Source organism: Cajanus cajan, chromosome 3 (genome assembly GCF_000230855.2).
Source record: "Cajanus cajan strain Asha chromosome 3, NIPB_CcT2T_4, whole genome shotgun sequence".
NCBI lineage: Eukaryota > Viridiplantae > Streptophyta > Magnoliopsida > Fabales > Fabaceae > Cajanus > Cajanus cajan.
The window spans coordinates 3,607,830-3,630,118 of record NC_138519.1 but is presented as its reverse complement, the minus strand read 5'-3'; the positions used below and the strand labels follow the sequence as shown (position 1 = coordinate 3,630,118).

Below are 22,289 nucleotides of genomic sequence, written 5' to 3'. Positions count from 1 at the left end.
GGGTAAACATAAGACTAATTCCATACAAGCTTAGTTATGCATGCTAAGTAGGGATGACAAGTAAACCAGTACTTGCGAGTAATGTCTGAACCTGTCTCGAATTTGATAAGAAATACCTTATTTGATTGAACATGGTTACAAGTAATATCCAATTTATTAAATCGGGTGCGAGGACGAGGATGGTTACATACTTACTCACCTAATACCCATATCTGTTCTCGCTTTAAATTTCTAGAAACTTAATTTTTTTTTAGAATTTACTTGAGATTTATGTAATTCTTACTCTATTTTAAATTTATGTTAAATAAAACTTAATTAATGTAATTTTATAATTTCTAATTTATGTTGAAATATTAATTTTTAAAAAAAATTGTAAAAAAAATAATTTTTGAGCGAGTATGGGAATATCTAATACCTGATGAGGATGATGATGAGATGCAAATTTCATACTCGTTGAATATGGGGACAGGAATAGGTATAGGGTATAGGAAAAGAGATGGAGACGAGAATATTAAAAGAGATTATACCAAAATGAAAGAGATCTAGAGATTATATATAAGTGAAAGACCGTACAATTAAGGATGAGAACACAAATCCATTACTCGTTCGCTAGTGGAAAATTAGCATATTACGTCACCCCTTTTACGTCAGAAATACTTAAATCCGACGTAAAAAAAAACGCAGTGGAATTTTTGTAATTTTTGCGAACTTTTTTACGTCAGACCTGGTAGGGACTGACGTAAAAAGTCCAATCTGTAACAGCCCGCGCAACCCGCATGAGGATATTGTCCGCTTTGGCCCACGGCCTCACGGCTTTGTTCTCGGGAATGGCCAACACCACCCCAAAACGCGTCCTCAAGAGTAAGGTATCCACACCCATATATATGGCATGCTTCGTTCACCTTACTAGCCGATGTGGGACTTCACAATCCACCCCCCCTCGGGGAGCCCAGCGCCCTCGCTGGCACACCTGCCCGGGTCCCGGCTCTGATACCAATAAATGTGACACCCTCTACCCCAACATAAATACAATAGATATAAACCATCTATATATAAATTCTTTCTTAGTCTAATATAAAATAATTATCTCAAGTATCATTGGGTAAAAGATGCACATTCATAATTTTCAACTATAAGTATCAAATTGTCAAGAAATAATAAAATAAAGATTATAGATTAATCCCAGTAAAGGTGGCAGGGCCTCCTAGTTAGAAATTAACTTATAATCTTTTAGAAAAATTATAATATGACAAAAATACACACTTTCAACATAAATAACATAAAAATTACAAAAGAAAAATAATAATAATTTAACAATAAGTCTAGCTAATCCCGATGTCACATCCTATCAGAGCGAAACCCAAACAGAAGCCTAAGCTTCACCACCAACATCCTCAGCATCATGCTAATTATCTGCATCATAATTTAAATATACACAAAAATGACAAGGGATTGAGAAACTTCTCACTCAGTTGCAGATATAGAAATAAAAGTTAAATAGCACACACACACACGCAATATAATTCACATATATAATCAATCTCACATATATGCTTATGTATAATGATTTTCTTGACTTGACTCACTATTGTATGCATGTGGCGCCATACGGAAGTTTCAGAATTTATCACTGGTGACCCAAAGGTACACCTATCACTCGTGTTCATACACCTCGTTAGCATGTTACATCACTGGTGTCCCGAAGGCACACCTATCACTGGTGTTCATACACCTCGTTAGCATATCGTGGGTGACTCAAAGGTACACCTTGTTAGTCGTGGGTATGCGGCCTCAGCGGCACACCTGGAGTAATATGTGCATATGATGCATGTCATACATTCACAGACTCAACCTTTAGCATGTTACACATATTATATTCATATTTCATAATTAAGAATTATTTCAATAATCCAATTTAATAGTCCAATAGTCCAACAGTCCAAACAGTCCAACAGTCCAAACAGTCCAACAGTCCAACAGTCCAACAATCCAACAGTCCAACAATCCAACAGTCCAGAGGTTGCTTAGGTATCATATTTTTCAATAATAATATATTAAGATCTTTTAAGTAAAGTAGGAAGATTAAAAGGTAATATAAGATAATAAGGAGGCTCAGCCTTCCATTTAAATAATAGATGACAAATTTATAAATACTTAGGAGGCTTAGCCTTCCATTCAAATAACAGATTCTAATATGTAAATAAATAAGATATAAAACAAAACACATCAATAATACATATTCAAAGAAATAAACAACAGGCAAGGGATCGGGAGCCAATCCAACAAACAAACTATTTAACAATTATTCCCACACCCCCAAGCGAGGTTTCCCACTCCCCCCCTTACCTGGGTTTACAGAAATTTGGGCAGAATCTCCTCCTCTCTATCTTTCCTTAAAAGGAATCGGAATTAGGGCAGAATCTCTTCCTCTTTCTCCTTAAACAAGACACTAGAACAGAACCTCCTTTTCTTTCTCTTTCTCTCTCTCTTACTTTCTCTCTCTATTTCTCCAGAATTTCCTTCTCTCTAGAATTCTAAATTTTCAAAACCTTAGGCCCCTATTTATAGAATTTTTGAAGTTACTATGCACTATGCACTATTCATTAAAATAATATTATAAATTACTATGCACTATGCACTATTCATTATTATATTCAAATTAATTAAAATTTTGAAACGTAAAGAATCCGCAGCCCACGTTTCAGCCGCCCCTTCACTGTGCAATTGCATAGTAAAATACTATTCATACATACGTATACGTAAATAGTAAAATACGTATACATAAATAGTAAAATACGTATACATAAATAGTAAAAATACGTATACATAAATAGTAAAAATACGTATACGTAAATAGTAAAATACATAAATAAAATACTTATTCACATAATAAATACATAAAAAAAATATTTCTTTTCATTGAATAAAATTTGGGATGTTACAATTCTCCCCTCCTTTTAGAAATTTCGTCCCCGAAATTTTTGCAATGGTAAACTCTTCGCATTCTTACTTCTAATTCTTATGCAACATCACTACCTTGTTGATGTACAACTTTTATCAATTTCCTCAAAGGATTTGCTTAGGGAAAGATCTTGACGAATTTATCCACTTAAACACAAACAAAATCAATTTCTTAAGCGTCTTAGACAAATCTTCCACTAGGGTCTATCTATTCACCATCTTACTTCCAAAATGGAGCATCTAAGTGCTACAAGATTCTTAAAAACTTCTAGTATGCTAACCATAAATATACAATTGCTTTACTCCTCTCTTCATCTTAGGTACATCTTCTTAAGATTTTGGTACATCTTAGTAGTTTCTGAATGGATACTAAAGATACTCTTATGACCTTCTTCTAGGATTGCTTTATTAAATTCTAGCACACTAGGAATGCACAACTTATCCTTAAATCTCAAAACTCCATCCACTCCAAATTTAAACTCACTCTCCATATCTTGATTCAAGTTCTCTACTTCTCTTTCCATATTAGACCATCACGCTTCCCCTGCGCCACTCTGATACATTTTAGTAACTCCTAAATAAATGTTAAGAGTACTCTTATGTCCTTTCAAGTTTTATAACTAAACATCCAACTGTGTCCTTTCTAATCTCTTGCTTATTTGGGTCACTAATAAAGGATCTAACTCCTAGTTCCTCTAATCTCATCTATTAATCTGATAGTTACTTCCAACAAAAATAATTCAATGCTACTAGGGTAATCTTACACATCAAGCATAAGTTTTTAAATTCTGCAATCAAATTCAATCCTTAAATCATCAAAATAATAATTTGGTTATCATTGTAATCCAGATATTTGCCACAACATCAACACCTAAGCATTAGATACACATATCAGATCACTAATTTTACTACTCTATCTACAACCAATTCAAACTCTTCTATGATCAATTCTAAAGATCAGGTACCTAAGCATAATGTACACTCGGTATCCATATCAGTTCTCTAGTTTCACCATTTCATCTTCACCCAAGTCATAATCATATCCATCACCTTAACCTATAGCCTTATAACTTGTTACCAAAATAAATCAACTAATTATGCTCCTATAATTTTCTTCAACAATCCATTCGTTATTCATACTTAATCTCACAATACTAGAAGTAATCTTATAATCCAAACTTAAATTTCTAATTTGAGCCAAAAAGATTCATCTCTCTAATCATAATGAAAGATAAAGATTTTCTCAAAACATCAATCACCACAATGGCTTAAGCCAAATAATAAGATCAAAATTTTACTCCTTAAGAAATTTCAACTATTTCTTTTATCTCGTATTCAACCCCTTTGGTCAAAAGATATTTAAGGTTCTTATGATCACTAAATACCTCAACCATAGAATCATATAGTTAGTGTCTCCAAATCTTAGTATAAATGACAAAGTCGCTAACAAGGTTATGGGTAAGGTAATTTCTCTCATGAATTTTCAATTTCTTAGAAACATAAGCTACTATCTTTTCTTCTTGCCACAATATTCTTCCTAAACCTATTTTCAGAGACATATTTATATATCACAATAATCTTACTAAAATCTAGTAATATTAACACTAGTCAATCTTTCCTTAAGAGTTTGAAAACTACTTCCTCAATTGTTATCCCATACTAATGTAACTCCTTTCTAGTCAATTCAGTCAAAGGTAATAGTAAGTAATTCAAAGAAATAAGCAACGAAATGATTTGGGTAGTTAAAAATATACATAGGTTCAAGAATTCCTGATATAGATTATCCTTACGGTTGATTCCAAGGGTAGGCAAGAAACAACCTAGTGAACTGAAACATCTTTATAACCAAAGAAACGAAGGCAAAAGCAATTTTTATAGTGAGAGCAGTTTAAACCATGAACAGCTGTTAAAAAAAAAAAAAAAAAAAAAAAAATTACTCACTGAATTTTCATATAAACTATCAAACAAGACTCCTGATTTTACTAATTGACTCAAGTATCTCTCACTTAAGCACAACTTAGGTAAATCTTCCTCCGCAAGAAATTTCATGGTCTAAAATACTCACCTCATACAATCCAAATTCATACTTAGACAATCTAGTTTAAATCTATACTCTAATATGATCATCTCACATCCTAAGGTCAAAAACATTTTATTATCGCAACCCTCCACTGATTGATCCATAAAGTCATCTATTCTTATTTCTACATACATGTATATCAAATCATATTAGAATACCTTTTTCACAAATATCATTCCTAAGCATGTATGAATTGATCATTGCTTACATCCTATAGCATGTACAAGAACCAACTTTTACTACTCTGCATTATATCATTTTAATAGACCTATCAAATACAAAACCTCAAAATATCATATTTAAATCTATTTTTATACCTAACAACTCAAAATATCATGATAGCATATATCTGCCTGACACACAGAGTTGTATTCATCCAAGTGATTTCAAACTTATCTTAAACGAAAGTTAAGTGAATAAGCTACAACTCTTTATGAAGACATAAGATTTCCAAGAGATCATCTCTTTAGCTAAAGATTCAAATATCACCACTAATAAATTCAGTGCTTACTAAATTTCTAATCACCAAGGCAGTCATAACTTGAAGTTCTAGATTTTTGTTTCATCTTATCCTAGTTCTATTGAAAAGATAATATCTAAAGCCATATTCTTCATAAAGACCTCAAAATATAAATTTTGTCGATATAATACTCATACTATCATAACAAACTATAATGAAAATATTTTCGACACCAAATAGCAATAATGTATCAATATATCTAATGCCACAAAATACCTCAACTTTTTCCAAATTCACTACTTAATTTCTCATTCAAGTCTCTCCTTACTTTTCTCAATCAAAACAACTCTCATGCTACCTAAACCATAAATAATTAACATACCAATAATAACACTTAAGGGAATTACCATCATTTCGATCTCTCACCAAAGAGACAACCACCTTTAGATTCAACCTGCTACAACTATAGATGTCAGAAACTTCACCAATCATAAACTCTTAGTACACTCAATATATCACCTCCCATCCAAGGTTCTAATAATTCGAGTTGGCTAACACTATCATGATTATCATTCCTCTGATTACAAACTAACTTAACAATCTCAAACTCAACAATATCAACACAGGACGAACATCATCATCATAATACACAACAAACAAGACATAGTCAGAGTACACAACAGAGTCATGATAAGCACATAACACACACGGTTGATAAAATCGACTTGCTCTGATACCACTAAATGTGACAGCCCGCGCAACCCGCATGAGGATATTGTCCGCTTTGGCCCACGGCCTCACGGCTTTGTTCTCGGGAATGGCCAACACCACCCCAAAACGCGTCCTCAAGAGTAAGGTATCCACACCCATATATATGGCATGCTTCGTTCACCTTACTAGCCGATGTGGGACTTCACAATCCACCCCCCCTCGGGGAGCCCAGCGCCCTCGCTGGCACACCTGCCCGGGTCCCGGCTCTGATACCACTAAATGTGACACCCTCTACCCCAACATAAATACAATAGATATAAACCATCTATATATAAATTCTTTCTTAGTCTAATATAAAATAATTATCTCAAGTATCATTGGGTAAAAGATGCACATTCATAATTTTCAACTATAAGTATCAAATTGTCAAGAAATAATAAAATAAAGATTATAGATTAATCCCAGTAAAGGTGGCAGGGCCTCCTAGTTAGAAATTAACTTATAATCTTTTAGAAAAATTATAATATGACAAAAATACACACTTTCAACATAAATAACATAAAAATTACAAAAGAAAAATAATAATAATTTAACAATAAGTCTAGCTAATCCCGATGTCACATCCTATCAGAGCGAAACCCAAACAGAAGCCTAAGCTTCACCACCAACATCCTCAGCATCATGCTAATTATCTGCATCATAATTTAAATATACACAAAAATGACAAGGGAGTGAGAAACTTCTCACTCAGTTGCAGATATAGAAATAAAAGTTAAATAGCACACACACACACGCAATATAATTCACATATATAATCAATCTCACATATATGCTTATGTATAATGATTTTCTTGACTTGACTCACTATTGTATGCATGTGGCGCCATACGGAAGTTTCAGAATTTATCACTGGTGACCCAAAGGTACACCTATCACTCGTGTTCATACACCTCGTTAGCATGTTACATCACTGGTGTCCCGAAGGCACACCTATCACTGGTGTTCATACACCTCGTTAGCATATCGTGGGTGACTCAAAGGTACACCTTGTTAGTCGTGGGTATGCGGCCTCAGCGGCACACCTGGAGTAATATGTGCATATGATGCATGTCATACATTCACAGACTCAACCTTTAGCATGTTACACATATTATATTCATATTTCATAATTAAGAATTATTTCAATAATCCAATTTAATAGTCCAATAGTCCAACAGTCCAAACAGTCCAACAGTCCAAACAGTCCAACAGTCCAACAGTCCAACAATCCAACAGTCCAACAATCCAACAGTCCAGAGGTTGCTTAGGTATCATATTTTTCAATAATAATATATTAAGATCTTTTAAGTAAAGTAGGAAGATTAAAAGGTAATATAAGATAATAAGGAGGCTCAGCCTTCCATTTAAATAATAGATGACAAATTTATAAATACTTAGGAGGCTTAGCCTTCCATTCAAATAACAGATTCTAATATGTAAATAAATAAGATATAAAACAAAACACATCAATAATACATATTCAAAGAAATAAACAACAGGCAAGGGATCGGGAGCCAATCCAACAAACAAACTATTTAACAATTATTCCCACACCCCCAAGCGAGGTTTCCCACTCCCCCCCTTACCTGGGTTTACAGAAATTTGGGCAGAATCTCCTCCTCTCTATCTTTCCTTAAAAGGAATCGGAATTAGGGCAGAATCTCTTCCTCTTTCTCCTTAAACAAGACACTAGAACAGAACCTCCTTTTCTTTCTCTTTCTCTCTCTCTTACTTTCTCTCTCTATTTCTCCAGAATTTCCTTCTCTCTAGAATTCTAAATTTTCAAAACCTTAGGCCCCTATTTATAGAATTTTTGAAGTTACTATGCACTATGCACTATTCATTAAAATAATATTATAAATTACTATGCACTATGCACTATTCATTATTATATTCAAATTAATTAAAATTTTGAAACGTAAAGAATCCGCAGCCCACGTTTCAGCCGTCCCTTCACTGTGCAATTGCATAGTAAAATACTATTCATACACACGTATACGTAAATAGTAAAATACGTATACATAAATAGTAAAATACGTATACATAAATAGTAAAAATACGTATACATAAATAGTAAAAATACGTATACGTAAATAGTAAAATACATAAATAAAATACTTATTCACATAATAAATACATAAAAAAAATATTTCTTTTCATTGAATAAAATTTGGGATGTTACACAATCTACGTCGGAGGTGTGTTGTGTCCGACGTAGATTGGACTTTTTACGTTGGACCCTACTAGGTCCGACGTAAAAAAGGACGCAAATTTGAATAAGAGAGTGCGAGGCACACCGTGCGCATTCACTCTTCATCACTTTTCATTTTTTTCTCTCTAAACCCTCTCCCTCTCCTTTGTTACTGAAACATTTTTTTTTGTCTTTTGCAGAGGGATGAACTCTTTGTTACTCATTTGCACATTGTTGTTGCTCCTCAGGTATGAATCAAGGTTTCGTTAGCACTTTTCTACTTCGCATTGCTACTCTGGCTATCTGTTTTATTTGATTTTTTGGTTGTTCTATTTGTATAGGTAGTGGGCGTTTTCTTTTGGGTTGTTATACGAAGCTGAATGGCTTGTTCTGGAAGCAGAACGGCCTGTTCTGCAAGTAGAACGGGCCGTTCTGCTGGCATTTTTATGTTTTTTATTTTTATTTTTTTTCTTACTTTTTTACGTCGGATGTCGTAATGTCCGACGTAAATTTATGTCGATTTTGCGGATCTGACGTAAAATTTACGTCTCCCGCTTCTACGTCGGTATGTTTTCTGACGTAAAAAGTTGAAAATGCCCGACATAGTACACTTCTTTTATACTAGTGGTTGGATATGGAGATGAAGATGAATATAAAAGATGAGAACAGAGACAAGGATAATGAAGTTGGTACCTGCTTTGTCTCATTGTCATCCTTAAGATTGAGTAGAATATTTTTAAAATATCATATAAATAGTATTTTTGTTTCAATTTATTTTAACACAAAAAATTTTAGTAGAAAAAAATGTTGTATTGCAAATTATGAAGAAAAAAAATATTGTTATTATGGCAATGATGCAATTTTTACTCTAATACCAAATGACGTTTTGATTAGCTAACTAATTCTAACAAAAGTCCAATCTGAAAATTCAAAAATATAAACTAAAACATTGAGATAATATGTTTTGATTCATGTATATGATTTATACATTACCTTAAAGTTGACAATCAATTATTAATGTACGTTCATAAAATATGATTTTTATTAATTAAATATTATTAATATTGAGAAAAATTGATCATGGAACCGTGTGCTAGGACAGGTATAAATTATGGTGTCACATTATAGACCATGATATTTTTTTACCATTATTTTCCTTTTCTCGTACAATTTGAATATATGGTGTGAAAGATTATATAAAGAAAAAAGATGAGGTAGGAATTGAAAGAGCAGAGATTATGTTGGCTGATGAGGCTACCCTCAACATCTATCTGTTGAGAGGAATAAGTGGTGTCTTTTGGTATAGAAAAAGTTTTCTCAATAAATATGAGTATTTCTTTGACTATGAAATCCTACTTGTTATTCATTAGGAACTCCATTCTAAAAACAACAAATTAAGTTAACTTTAAAAGTGAAAAATTGTTGCATCACCCAATCTTTAAAAGGACGAGCTACCACTCCATTTATGACAATACAACTATAATCCTTGCTAGCTGTATAATATGCGATCATTACATTAATAATTAGAACATATATAGTTATATAGCAACTAAATGAAGAAACCTAATGTTTTCTTAAAAAGAATGGTTAATCATTTTATTAAATTAACCTATAAATATACATAGAGAGAGGTGATCAGACAATATAATTAGAATTGCACTTTAAATAATTAAAGCAGCAAAAGGGGAAAGATAAATAGACTGAAAATGTTTCCTAACAATTCATTTGGTTTTGGACTTTGGAGGGTAACAAAAAAAAGAAGAAGGAAGAGATGGTTTTCTAACTTGTTTGGTCCACGAAAGAAACCTTTTTCATAATGTTAAGGATCCCTCTATTTCAAAGGCAAATAAAAATAATTTTTACATAATCATAATTTCAAACGTTAAATATATTTAAAAGAAGTTTAATTATAAGTTTTATTTAAAATGTGTGCTATAATAAGACATATTAAAATTTTATATATTTGTCAAATCACTAAACTACTGTAGACCACAAAGATTAATTAGGATAAAATTGTTCTAACTTAATTAAAGATTTTAAATTTTTAGTATTATTATGCAACTCCATTAAATAATTGGAGAGAACTTATCGTTCATGAATCTAAATGACCCACACAAGATTGCTTCCATTATGCAATTACGGTAAATATTTTATAAAAGATTTTTTTTACTGTCCATAATAACTTTATTGAATTTGAATATGATTGTTTCTAGTGAGATATGCTCATGATCTTTATAAATAAATAAATAAATAAAAATGGCACTAAATCATTACGTGATTTTTTTTTTTCCGAGGAGGTGGTTTTTAGTCAAATTAGTCTAAAATAAAATTATTTTGATTCAGTTGAAAAAAGAAGATCAGCCTTATTTGGCCCAGATAACATCCATCACGCAATTTTTTTTAAAATTATTATTATTATTATTATTATTATTAATATAATCCATCACGCAATTTATGAGATATAAATGATCTATACATGTTGAATGTAGTAAATAAAATAAATTCATCCATTACTGTAGTACTTGACAACTCTAGGCTTTGTTTTGAATGTTTGTTTATAAATTTTTGCAAAGTGTTTGAAAGTTTGTGGGTGACTGAATTGGAATAACATATAAAAGAATGGGATAAAGGTTTTTAAATGCATATTTAATAATGAAATATAAAATTCCATTCCTTATATAGAGTACGTTTGAGTAAGATTATTATTTTTAAAATTATAATCTGATTGAAAGAAGAAAAATGTTGTAGTGTTATTATTCAATTGCATTCAATAATTTGGACTATAATCTTAAAAAAGACAAAAAAAAAAAAGAATTCTATTATAAATAAGATCTTACACTTCGTTATTTGATAAGGAGAAAAAATAAGTGAGAAGCCGAGTGAATAAAATATAGAAGGAAAAATAAATGAAATTATGTGAGCAATATAGTGAAGAAAAAAGTATTTAATTTAAAGAATAAAGAAAGAAAAAATAAGAAAGAGAGAAATAAAAAATATTTTAATTTTTTTAACAAATAATTGATTAATGCTGTAAAAAATTTGATTAATCGATTAAATAAAAAATTATTAATCTAATGCATAAAAAATATTTAGTCGATTGTCAATTGTACCGGAGAGACCGTATCGGTCACGTGGGCTAACACGTGCCATTTCGTCAGACACTCATGCATAGTAAGCCACGTACAAGCATCACCATCAACGTCGGCTCGGCATGAGGTCGAGAACCGACATCAGTCTGGTTAATGCCAATATGGACCATCATCACTCATCGAGTCGGCTCGGTCAAGTACCGTTCCGACATAGATCGTACCGGAAGTATACAAGCTGCCGTATACGGACTAGACGGCTCGGTCATTTGCCGTTCCGACTAGTATTGAATAGTCGGCTCGGCCTCTTGCCGAAGAGTTAAACAAGTCATAACGGTAATCACAATTAAGAAAGGTAAGTACATGATTAAAGCCTAACAACCAATTAGTACCGTATTACCTAATTTGGTAAATATCTGAGAGGGCCCATCACGCTCAGGCCCATGTCAGATGCTATAAATAGGTCACACATAACAAGGTATGTCACTGTTCATTAATTATCCTAGAATATCGTGCTTATCCTGACTTGAGCGTTGGAGTGCCTTTTGCAGGTACCTCCCCCCTCTGAAGAATCCTTTTGAAGTATCCGTTCGGCCCTTCTTACCAAGAAGACTACGAGTGTATCCTTAAGCAGGTACATTTTGGCGCCCACCGTGGGGCCGAACCGATAGCATTGCAGAAGCACTGAAAGTTTACGAGTAAAAGAATCATGGTAAAGACAAGGAATACTAATTTTGAAGGGCAACAGTCTGAAGACGAACATCAGTCCGGGGCCGAGACGGTTGAGGAGACAAACTTGACCGATATGGTGCGCCAGATGAAGGAAGAAATGATCGCCATGAAACAACAGCGAGAGAGAGATGCTGCCGAGATGGCTGCATTGAGAGAAGAGAATGCTGCGCTGAAAAATCAATACCGGGATCCCACATGGAAACCATCTGAGACAACTCACACACAGGGGTCGTTCCACTCGCAGGGCCCTCACTCTTCTCTTCCCCACACCTCCGTCGCCGCTCCAGCTGCGCATGCTTCGGTCGGCCGACCGATCCAGCCTTTGCCGGCCGGAGCACATCGGCATCCTTTTACCCCGAACATCATGCAGATGGCACTCCTTGACCATTGGAAGTCTTTGCCCTTAGACAAGTATGATGGCACTACCGATCCAGACGAACACGTGGATGTGTTCTTGACTCAAGTTACTCTAAGCACAAACGATGATGCTGCTCTATGCCGAATCTTCCCAACATCCTTAAAGGGACGAGCACTGAGTTGGTTTACTCGGCTTCCGGCCAACTCGATCGATTCGTTCAGTACGTTGGCTTCCCAGTTCACAATTCAATTTGCTACCAGACGGCCTCACCAATTGACCTCGTTGGCACTAATCAGCATTCGTCAGGAGAAGAAGGAATCTCTTCGGACATTCATGAGCCGATTCAACAAAGCGGCGCTCGAAATTCGAGACTTAAACCCTGCTGTAGCTCTACACCACCTTACCACTGCCTTGAAGCCAGGGCCTTTTGCCAACAGCATTTGTAAGAAACCCCCTACAGACATGGATGATTTGCGTCGGCGAGCCGACAAGTACATGCAGATGGAGGAATTGGCCGAGTTCCGGAACCAAGCCCGAGTAGAAGTGTCAACAAAACCTGACAAGCTGGCCGAGCCGAGTTTTCGGAGTCGACCGAAAGAGTTGGTTCCCCGCGAGAAGCCTCCTCGGGGACCAAGGTACTCACAATACACGCCCCTCAATACTAGTCGGTCAGCAGTATTAGAACAAGCACTGGCCTCAGATATACTGGTCATCCCAAAACGAGCATCAACCCCTCCCCGGGCCGATACAACCAAGTCATGCAGATATCATCGCAACCGTGGGCATTTAACTGACGATTGTTTGGCTCTGAAGGATAAGATTGAAGACTTAGTCAAGCAGGGACAGCTGCAAGGTTTCGTTGAGCGTCCAAACCGATCGAGATACGAAGACCGGTCACGGAGACGCGACCAACTCGAACAAAGGACAGAAACACGTTCTCGTAGAGAACGTAGTCGGTCTAGAGATAGAAGAGAGGATGAGCCTTCGGCACAGCCTCGGCGAGTCATCAATACCATTGCCGGGGGATTCGCTGGAGGTGGCTCGTCTTCATCTGCACAAAAAAGACACCTGCGGGCTGTCCGGCATGTTCATGCCATCGAATCCGCTCGTCGCCGCCTTCCCACTATAACTTTCACAGAAGCTGATTTTAAAGGCATCGATCCGGACCAGGATGATCCAATGGTAATCAGCGTCGAAATTCACAATTGTATTGTACGCAAGACGCTGGTCGACCAAGGAAGTTCGGCCGACATCCTCTACTAGAATACGTTTAAGCAGTTGGGCATCCCGGAGTCCGAGCTAGTTCCGTATGATGAACCCTTGGTCGGGTTCTCCGGCGAACGGGTCAAGACCAAGGGATACATCAAGTTGTCGACTCGGTTCGGATTTGAAGGCGCCGAATACCGAGATGTTTCAGTTAAATATGTGGTGGTACACGCCAGCACATCTTACAACATTCTCCTTGGACGACCATCACTGAATCGGCTCGGAGCAGTCGTATCTACCCCTCATTTGGCCATGAAATTTCTGGCCGAGTCAGGACGAGTCATCACGGTTCATGCCGACCAAAAGATGGCGCGGGAATGTTACTTCGCTAGTTTGCGACTGACAAGAATAAAAGACGAGGTACCTAGGAGGCCGAGTGGGGTTCACTCGGTGTCCCATCATTCGACTGTGGACCTTGATCCCCGGATCGATCAGGACGAAAGAGTCGAACCTGTTGATGACAAGCAACCGATTCAAGTAGGGGTGTTGGAGTCACAAGTCACTTATATAGGAGCCAACCTGTCCGAGCGGGAACAATTGGCTGTAAGCCAAGTGATCCTCAAAAATAGTGACCTATTTGCTTGGCATCCCTCTGACATGCCCGACATTGATCCTAGTTTCCTCTGTCACAAATTGTCCATAAGCAAAGAAGCAAGACCGATCGCTCAACGGCGTCGAAAGGCTGGGGAGGACAGGAAGGCGGCAATAGAGGCCGAAGTGAGTAAGTTGCTAGAAGCCAAGTTCATCCGGGAGGTACACTACTCAACTTGGCTAGCTAATGTAGTAATGGTCAAGAAACCGAATGGGAAATGGCGCATGTGTACTGACTACACTAATTTGAACAAAGCCTGTCCGAAGGATGCCTATCCGCTACCAAACATTGATCGGCTCGTCGATGGGGCATCTGGCCACAAATTCCTGTCATTCCTGGACGCATATTCCGGATATAACCAAATCCGAATGCACCCTCAGGATGAAGAGAAAACGGCGTTCATCACCGAAACAGCCAATTACTGTTACCGAGTTATGCCCTTCGGCCTGAAAAATGCCGGAGCCACTTACCAACTGTTGATGAACAAAATTTTCAGTGACCACATTGGCCGATGTATGGAGGTGTACGTTGATGACATGGTAGTAAAGTCAAGTAGCGTATCTGTACACGCACAGGACTTGACTGATGTGTTTCACGCGCTTCGGCACCACCAAATGAGACTCAACCCCGACAAGTGCGTATTCGGGGTCTCAGGCGGCAAGTTTTTAGGGTTTATGTTGTCCAGTCGCGGCATTGAAGCAAATCCTGACAAGTGCCAAGCCATTCTAAGCATGAAAAGACCAAGTACCCTGAAAGAAGTTCAGAAGTTGGCAGGCCGGCTCACTTCGCTCTCCCGCTTTCTTCCTTGCCTAGCTGAGATAGCTAGACCCATCCTCCTCTTGCTCAAGAAGACCGAGCGATTCCAATGGACCCAGGAGTGTGAAACATCATTCCAACATTTCAAGGAGCGCCTTAGTACACCCCCAGTCCTTTCCAAACCAGTTGCCAACATTGACATGATCATATACTTAGCGGTTTCCGACAGCTCAATTAGCGCTGCGCTAATACAAGAAAACCGAGAAGGGCAACAACTAGTGTATTTCATCAGTCGGACTTTGCAGGAGGCCGAACGACGATACCAGTTAATTGAAAAGGTAGCCTTAGGACTCATCTACACTGCTCGTCGACTGAGACAATACTTTCATAGCCACAAGATAATTGTTCGGACCGATTGTCCAGTGGCAAAAGTATTAAGAAAACCAGAGATTGCCGGCCGAATGATGGCATGGTCGGTCGAGTTGTCAGAGTTCGATTTGTCCTTTGAGCCGAGAGGTCCAATCAAGTCGCAGCACTTGGCTGATTTTGTTAACGAGCTTACCCCTTCGGGGCGTTTTGAAGACGAATCATGGACCTTGCATGTCGATGGGTCTTCTAACGCCCAAGGCAGCGGAGCAGGAGTGATACTGGCTAGTCCCTCAGGCGTCACAATTGAGCAGTCCCTTCGGTTCGGTTTTCGTGCCTCCAATAACCAAGCGGAATATGAGGCCCTACTAGCTGGGATGCGGTTGGCAACCGAGATGGATGTGAAGCGAGTCATATGCTGGACCGACTCAAAGATAGTGGCCGAGCAGGTCAATGATAATTTCCAAGTTAAAGATGCGAACTTATTACAATACTATCATCTATTCCAAAAATTGAAGGATGAATTTAGCGAGGTTCAGGTTCGCCATGTTTTGCGTAGCAATAATGAACGAGCTGATCAGTTAGCTCGGCTCGCCAGCAGCCGGAAGCCGGGACAGCTGCGCACCACTATTCATCTTGAAGTTCCCTCCCCAAGCGTAACAACCGAGTGCATGGCAATAGATGAATCACCCTCATGGACCACACCCATTCGGAACTATATCACTAACGGCGCAGTACCGGCCGACCCGTTGGAAGCTAAGAAGTTGCGAACACAGGCAGCTCGGTACTCCATGATAGCCGAGGACCTCTACAGACGGGGGTTCTCCACCCCGCTGCTCAAATGCATAGATAGTCACCAAGCAGATTACGTGATGAGGGAAGTCCATGAGGGTATTTGTGGCTCCCATTCCGGAGGACGAACCTTAGCAGCTAAAGTCTTGCGGGCCGGTTATTATTGGCCAACTCTGAAGGGGGACTGCGCCGACTTTGTCAAGAAATGTGTTCAGTGGCAAAAATACGGGAACCTCATCCATGCTTCAGCTGCTGAACTGCATAGCATCAGCTCTCCATGGCCGTTTACTTTATGGGGCATTGATGTACTCGGCCCATTTCCGGTGGCGAAGGGACAAGTTAAGTTTCTCCTCGTAGCTGTCGATTACTTCACAAAGTGGATTGAGGCTGAGCAGCTTGCCTGCATCTCCGCCGCTAATGTCCAGAAATTTGTCTGGAAGAACATAGTTACCCGTTTCGGCATCCCATATGCCATCATCTCGGATAACGGCCTACAATTCACGGACAAAAAGTTCAACTCTTTCCTTGAAAACCTTGGCATCCGGCATAGGTTTACATCAGTTGAACACCCCCAGTCGAACGGCCAGGCCGAAGCGGCCAATAAGGTTATCCTCACCGAATTAAAGAAACGGCTCGGTTCGGCAAAAGGGGCATGGGCCGAAGAGTTGCCAGAGGTCCTTTGGGCGTATCGATGTACACCACAATCAACAACAAAAGAGACACCCTTTCGCCTGACTTACGGCGCAGACGCCATGATCCCGGTTGAAGTCGGAGAGCCATCATTCCGAAGACAACACTTCCATGAGGAGTCTAACAATGCTTCGCTCCGAGCCGAGCTTGATGTCCTCGATGAAGCACGGGAAAAAGCACAGATTGTGGCCGAGGCATGTAAACAACGCATGACACGCCGTTTCAATTCAAGTGTTAAGCCGAGAACATTTCACGAAGGTAATCTTGTATGGAGAGCAACCGGGTCAGCCAGACGCAACTCTTCAGAAGGGAAGCTATCAGCCAACTGGGACGGCCCTTTCCGGATACGGCATGTCCTCAACAATGGAGCGTACAAGTTAGAAGAGCTGTCCGGCAAGGTCGTTCCTCGGACATGGAATTCTACTCATTTGAAGACATATTACAGTTGAATCAACATCATGTATCTACATTTCAACTATGTATAATGATGCACTCTTTTCCTTGAACCGGTCTTTTCTCCTCTTAAAAAATCGTGAAAAGAGGTTTTGGCCGGCAAGGTTTTTAATGAGGCATCCAATCAATAAAAACACAGTTCAATTATCTTTGACTTACTATACATTTTTAACATTAAAGTTTTTACAAGTCTTCCCTCCCGAGATGTCTCTCGGCCAAGGATGTGACTTTCAATCCTACAAGTCTTCCCTCCCGAGATGTCTCTAGGCCAAGGATGTGACTTTCAATCCTACAAGTCTTCCCTCCCGAGATGTCTCTCGGCCAAGGATGTGACTTTCAATCCTACAAGTCTTCCCTCCCGAGATGTCTCTCGGCCAAGGATGTGACTTTCAATCCTACAAGTCTTCCCTCCCGAGATGTCTCTCGGCTAAGGATGTGACTTTCAATCCTACAAGTCTTCCCTCCCGAGATGTCTCTCGGCCAAGGATGTGACTTTCAATCCTACAAGTCTTCCCTCCCGAGATGTCTCTCGGCCAAGGATGTGACTTTTAATCCTACGTCTTCCCTCCCGAGATGCCTCTCGGCCAAGGATGCGGCTTTAGTTTTAGATCTTCTAACCCGAGATGACTCTCGGCCAATGAGAAAAACATTGCGAAAAGAATTCAAAGCAGTATACGAAGAGAAAAATCGAATTTATTAAAAGGCACTGTCGGCCTAGCAACAAAAAAAAAAAAAAATGGGCACTATTGGCCCGGAATTACAACGCAAAAACCTAAGAAACTACCTCCGCCTCGCCAGGAATCGGACCAGCCTCAGGCGCTTCTTCCTCCTGAATTGTAACATCCTCATTTGGCTCGTTCGCCCGAGCCGGAGCTTCCTCGTCGGCTTGTTGATCAGGAGGAATCGAAGTGAGGTCCACCAGCTTCCCTTGAAAGAAATCTTTCGTCATGTCAAGATGGAAGTCTGGCGAAAAGTCGCCGAAATGACAGGCTTGCCGAGCCGCTTGGTCAAAGTCGGCCTGATGCTGGCTAAGGACCTTGGCACGCGCTTTCTCCTTATAGGCCTCGAAAGCGGTCTTCTCAGCATCCAACCCCTTCCCTAGAGCAGTAACCTTGTCGGTCTCGGTCTTCAAAGCAAGTTCGAGACGCTGAACCTTCAAGGCCAAGTCGTCGGCAACCCGCCCTCTGCGATCCATTTCAGCCTGGTACTTGCTGTTGGATGTTTGAGCGTCTGTTAAAGCCGCCAGCGTCTCTTGAAGAGACTTCTCCTGCTCAGCAAGCTGCCGGCGCAGCCCATCAGCCTCGCCGTTCGGCTGCATAACTATGCTTTGGGCCATTGCCACGGCCCGCACTTGGAACTCGCAGAAGAAGCTCCATTTTTGAGCCGAGCTCATGCAACTCAGCATCCCTTGGCCGGCTTCAGAAGTTAAGTCTTGACTCAAGAAATCCTGAGCGTTGACGTTCCCGGCCAAAAAACTTGGCGAAGATAGACCTTCTGGAACAGGGGGGCTAGCCACTCGGCGTTGTTTGGCCCGGCGACTTTCTTCCTCGGCCCTTGCATCCGGCCTTCTTTTTTCAGGTTGGGGCCGAGTGGGTTTCTTTTTCCGAGCCGAAGACCCTACCCCACCAGCTTGGACGGTAGCTTGATTCCCACCCATCGGGGCTGAAGTCTTGTTTCCAATAGTCGCCGCCAATTGATTCCGGATCAGGTTACGGATGTCTAGATCGTCATCTCCATGGGCAGCCATTATACCTGCACATTATTAGTCAAAATCAATGATAACACACAAATTTAATTAAATAAGAAAAGTACTATACCAATTAGTTCCTCGACTACATCGGCCGATTCAAACAACCGGATCAGAGGACGACATGGTAGAGGCCGAGGTAGTTTGTCTAAAAAACTTAGACTCATTCTCTCCTCCGGGGACATGCGTGATTTGGAAACCGTGTCGTACTTGCGCGGCTTCCGGGTCCAATACAAGGGAAATAGGGGATTCCCTTCGGCATCAAAGAAATACTTTTTTCCTGGTTCTGGCCGAATCATCACCTTCATAAATCCCACTTTAAATTTTTTGTACGAGGTGGTAAAAGGCTGCAGCAAGCAATCATTGTGACGAATCAACGACAGCCACTTAGCCTTTTTCGTCGGCCGAGACGTATAGAAGTGCAGGAATAGATGTGGAGTGGGTTGGAGACCGAGGGCTAGACACAAATGCCTAAACCCTTGCATAGCGGCCCAGGTGTTCGGGTGAAGTTGGCTCGGCGCCACATTAAGAAGTCGAAGTATACTCATGAAATAATCGTCAAAAGGGAGGGATATCTTCAGATCCCGGAACATATAATCATACACGTAAAAGAATGGGTATTTGGACGATCCTTGATTCAAATAAACGAAGTCTGGATTCGAAGCCCCGTCACCTCGGCACGGTTGGAAAAAGACAGCAGAAGGTTCTTCATCTTCGGGAAAGTTTAAAAACTTTATGGCTGATACGAAGTCCACAAGAGACTTCTTGCTCGTATACCGAGAGTATACACTACCAACTTCACCATGTACCCACGAATACCCGGGAGTCGATATGGGAGGAAAAATTCTTGACGATTCCCCACCCCGACTCGGCTGATCTTCAGAACCCACAGCTGATGCCGAATCATTCCCGCTTTGCGACCGATCGGACCCCGAAGCCGACTCTGCGGAATCGCCCCCATTCGAAGCTGAAGCCGACGCTACCTCCTGGTTCGGCGTCGTCCTTAACCTAGATTCCTCTTCGTCCCCAGAGGAGTCAACATGAACAATGTCCAGGTTAGCCATTACGTACCTGATGATTGAACTTGACCAATTGCTGTTGAGTACTCAAAACGCTCTCAAATATCTTCGGCTCGGAGCAGCTAGTAAGTTTGCATGTGGAAACCCTTCCTCCTACACATCTATTTATAGGCGTTCTTAATAGGCAACTGAAGAGACACCCCCTCGTGCCTACCGTTGGATCATTTAGATCCAACGGTCTAGGGCGCGCAACTCTTCGCATGCGTCATTAATGACCAACGGTTATATCCCTTCGCTTCCCACCATAACTTCTCGCGTACGCCATCAAATGCCCAACGGTTACAACCCTTCATATCCCACCATCAGTTGTAACCCTTAGCTTCTTCTTCAAGACACCAACTGAAAAATCCTGTTTTTATTTCATTAACCTTTCGCGTCGCTTCGCTCCTCAAAGGCTGGGGGCTTGTGTACCGGAGAGACCGTATCGGTCACGTGGGCCAACACGTGCCATTTCGTCAGACACTCATGCATAGTAAGCCACGTACAAGCATCACCATCAACGTCGGCTCGGCATGAGGTCGAGAACCGACATCAGTCTGGTTAATGCCAATATGGACCATCATCACTCATCGAGTCGGCTCGGTCAAGTACCGTTCCGACATAGATCGTACCGGAAGTATACAAGCTGCCGTATACGGACTAGACGGCTCGGTCATTTGCCGTTCCGACTAGTATTGAATAGTCGGCTCGGCCTCTTGCCGAAGAGTTAAACAAGTCATAACGGTAATCACAATTAAGAAAGGTAAGTACATGATTAAAGCCTAACAACCAATTAGTACCGTATTACCTAATTTGGTAAATATCTGAGAGGGCCCATCACGCTCAGGCCCATGTCAGATGCTATAAATAGGTCACACATAACAAGGTATGTCACTGATCATTAATTATCCTAGAATATCGTGCTTATCCTGACTTGAGCGTTGGAGTGCCTTTTGCAGGTACCTCCCCCCTCTGAAGAATCCGTTTGAAGTATCCGTTCGGCCCTTCTTACCAAGAAGACTACGAGTGTATCCTTAAGCAGGTACATCAATATATTTAAATCAATTATAATCATTATTTTAAGCATGAACAATTAATTTTCATATTGATTACGAAAAAAATATAAGATTGATATTCTTTTTTCTTTCTCTCGGCGTCATTTTTTTTTTATAATTCTTATGCATTTTTTCCTTCTCTTTTTTTTTTTTTGGTGAATAATGATATTTGGACACCCATAATTTATAAACACTAAAGTGACGTTTTTTAAATTTTCTCTATTTGTTTTTTTTTTTTCATGTTACATTACTAATCATATCAATCATTTATATCTCTTTTCATCTAACTCTTCCATGGTGCCTACGCCTTAAGAATGTCCAAAAACAATTTTCCTTCGTTGGCATTTCTTTGAACTGAAGACCTAAGAAGTATGATTAAAAGTTGGATTTAGTTTTCTTATATTATTAATAATTCTCTCTTTTAATTTTATATTTTTTTTAATAAATTTTAACCAATAAAAAAATATGGTAAATGGACGCAGAATAAGTGGTTAAGAATGGGTGATATCCGTGTGGTTTGACAAATAAGGTTGTCTGGTCACTGGTCAGCATCTCTTAAATGCAAGTTGTTGATTTTCCGGATTTCAATTTTGAATAACATTCGATACAAGAAAAATTCTACGACCTCGAAAACGTATTCCGAAATACATTTCGAATCTTAAAAAAAAATTAATTTAAATTATAAAATATTAAATTAAATAATTATTTAATAATAAAATTATTAAAAAATATTAATATTTTAAATTTTTGGCTGATGTTTCAGATACTTTTTTGGATGCTGTAGCACTCCTCTAGATACAAACACTCCATAAAGATGAAAATAGAGTTTTTTTTTTACAATAATATTATTTTAAAAAATATTTACCTAAATAGTAACCGTGTAAATTTATTTCTCC

At 39.1% G+C, this 22,289-nt stretch overlaps 2 long non-coding RNA genes across 2 annotated transcripts; both read right to left on the bottom strand.

The window, feature by feature from the left end:
• Positions 1-1,095: 1,095 nt before the first annotated feature.
• LOC145955448 (uncharacterized) lies at positions 1,096-2,754 on the bottom strand. The gene is made up of 2 exons (XR_014432077.1): positions 2,347-2,754; positions 1,096-1,413 (listed from the first exon to the last, which is right to left on the bottom strand). It is a non-coding gene; the product is annotated as an uncharacterized LOC145955448 (long non-coding RNA).
• A 3,832-nt stretch (positions 2,755-6,586) lies between these two features.
• On the bottom strand, positions 6,587-8,188 carry LOC145955447 (uncharacterized). The gene is made up of 2 exons (XR_014432076.1): positions 7,838-8,188; positions 6,587-6,904 (listed from the first exon to the last, which is right to left on the bottom strand). It is a non-coding gene; the product is annotated as an uncharacterized LOC145955447 (long non-coding RNA).
• Between the last annotated feature and the right edge of the window lie 14,101 nt (positions 8,189-22,289).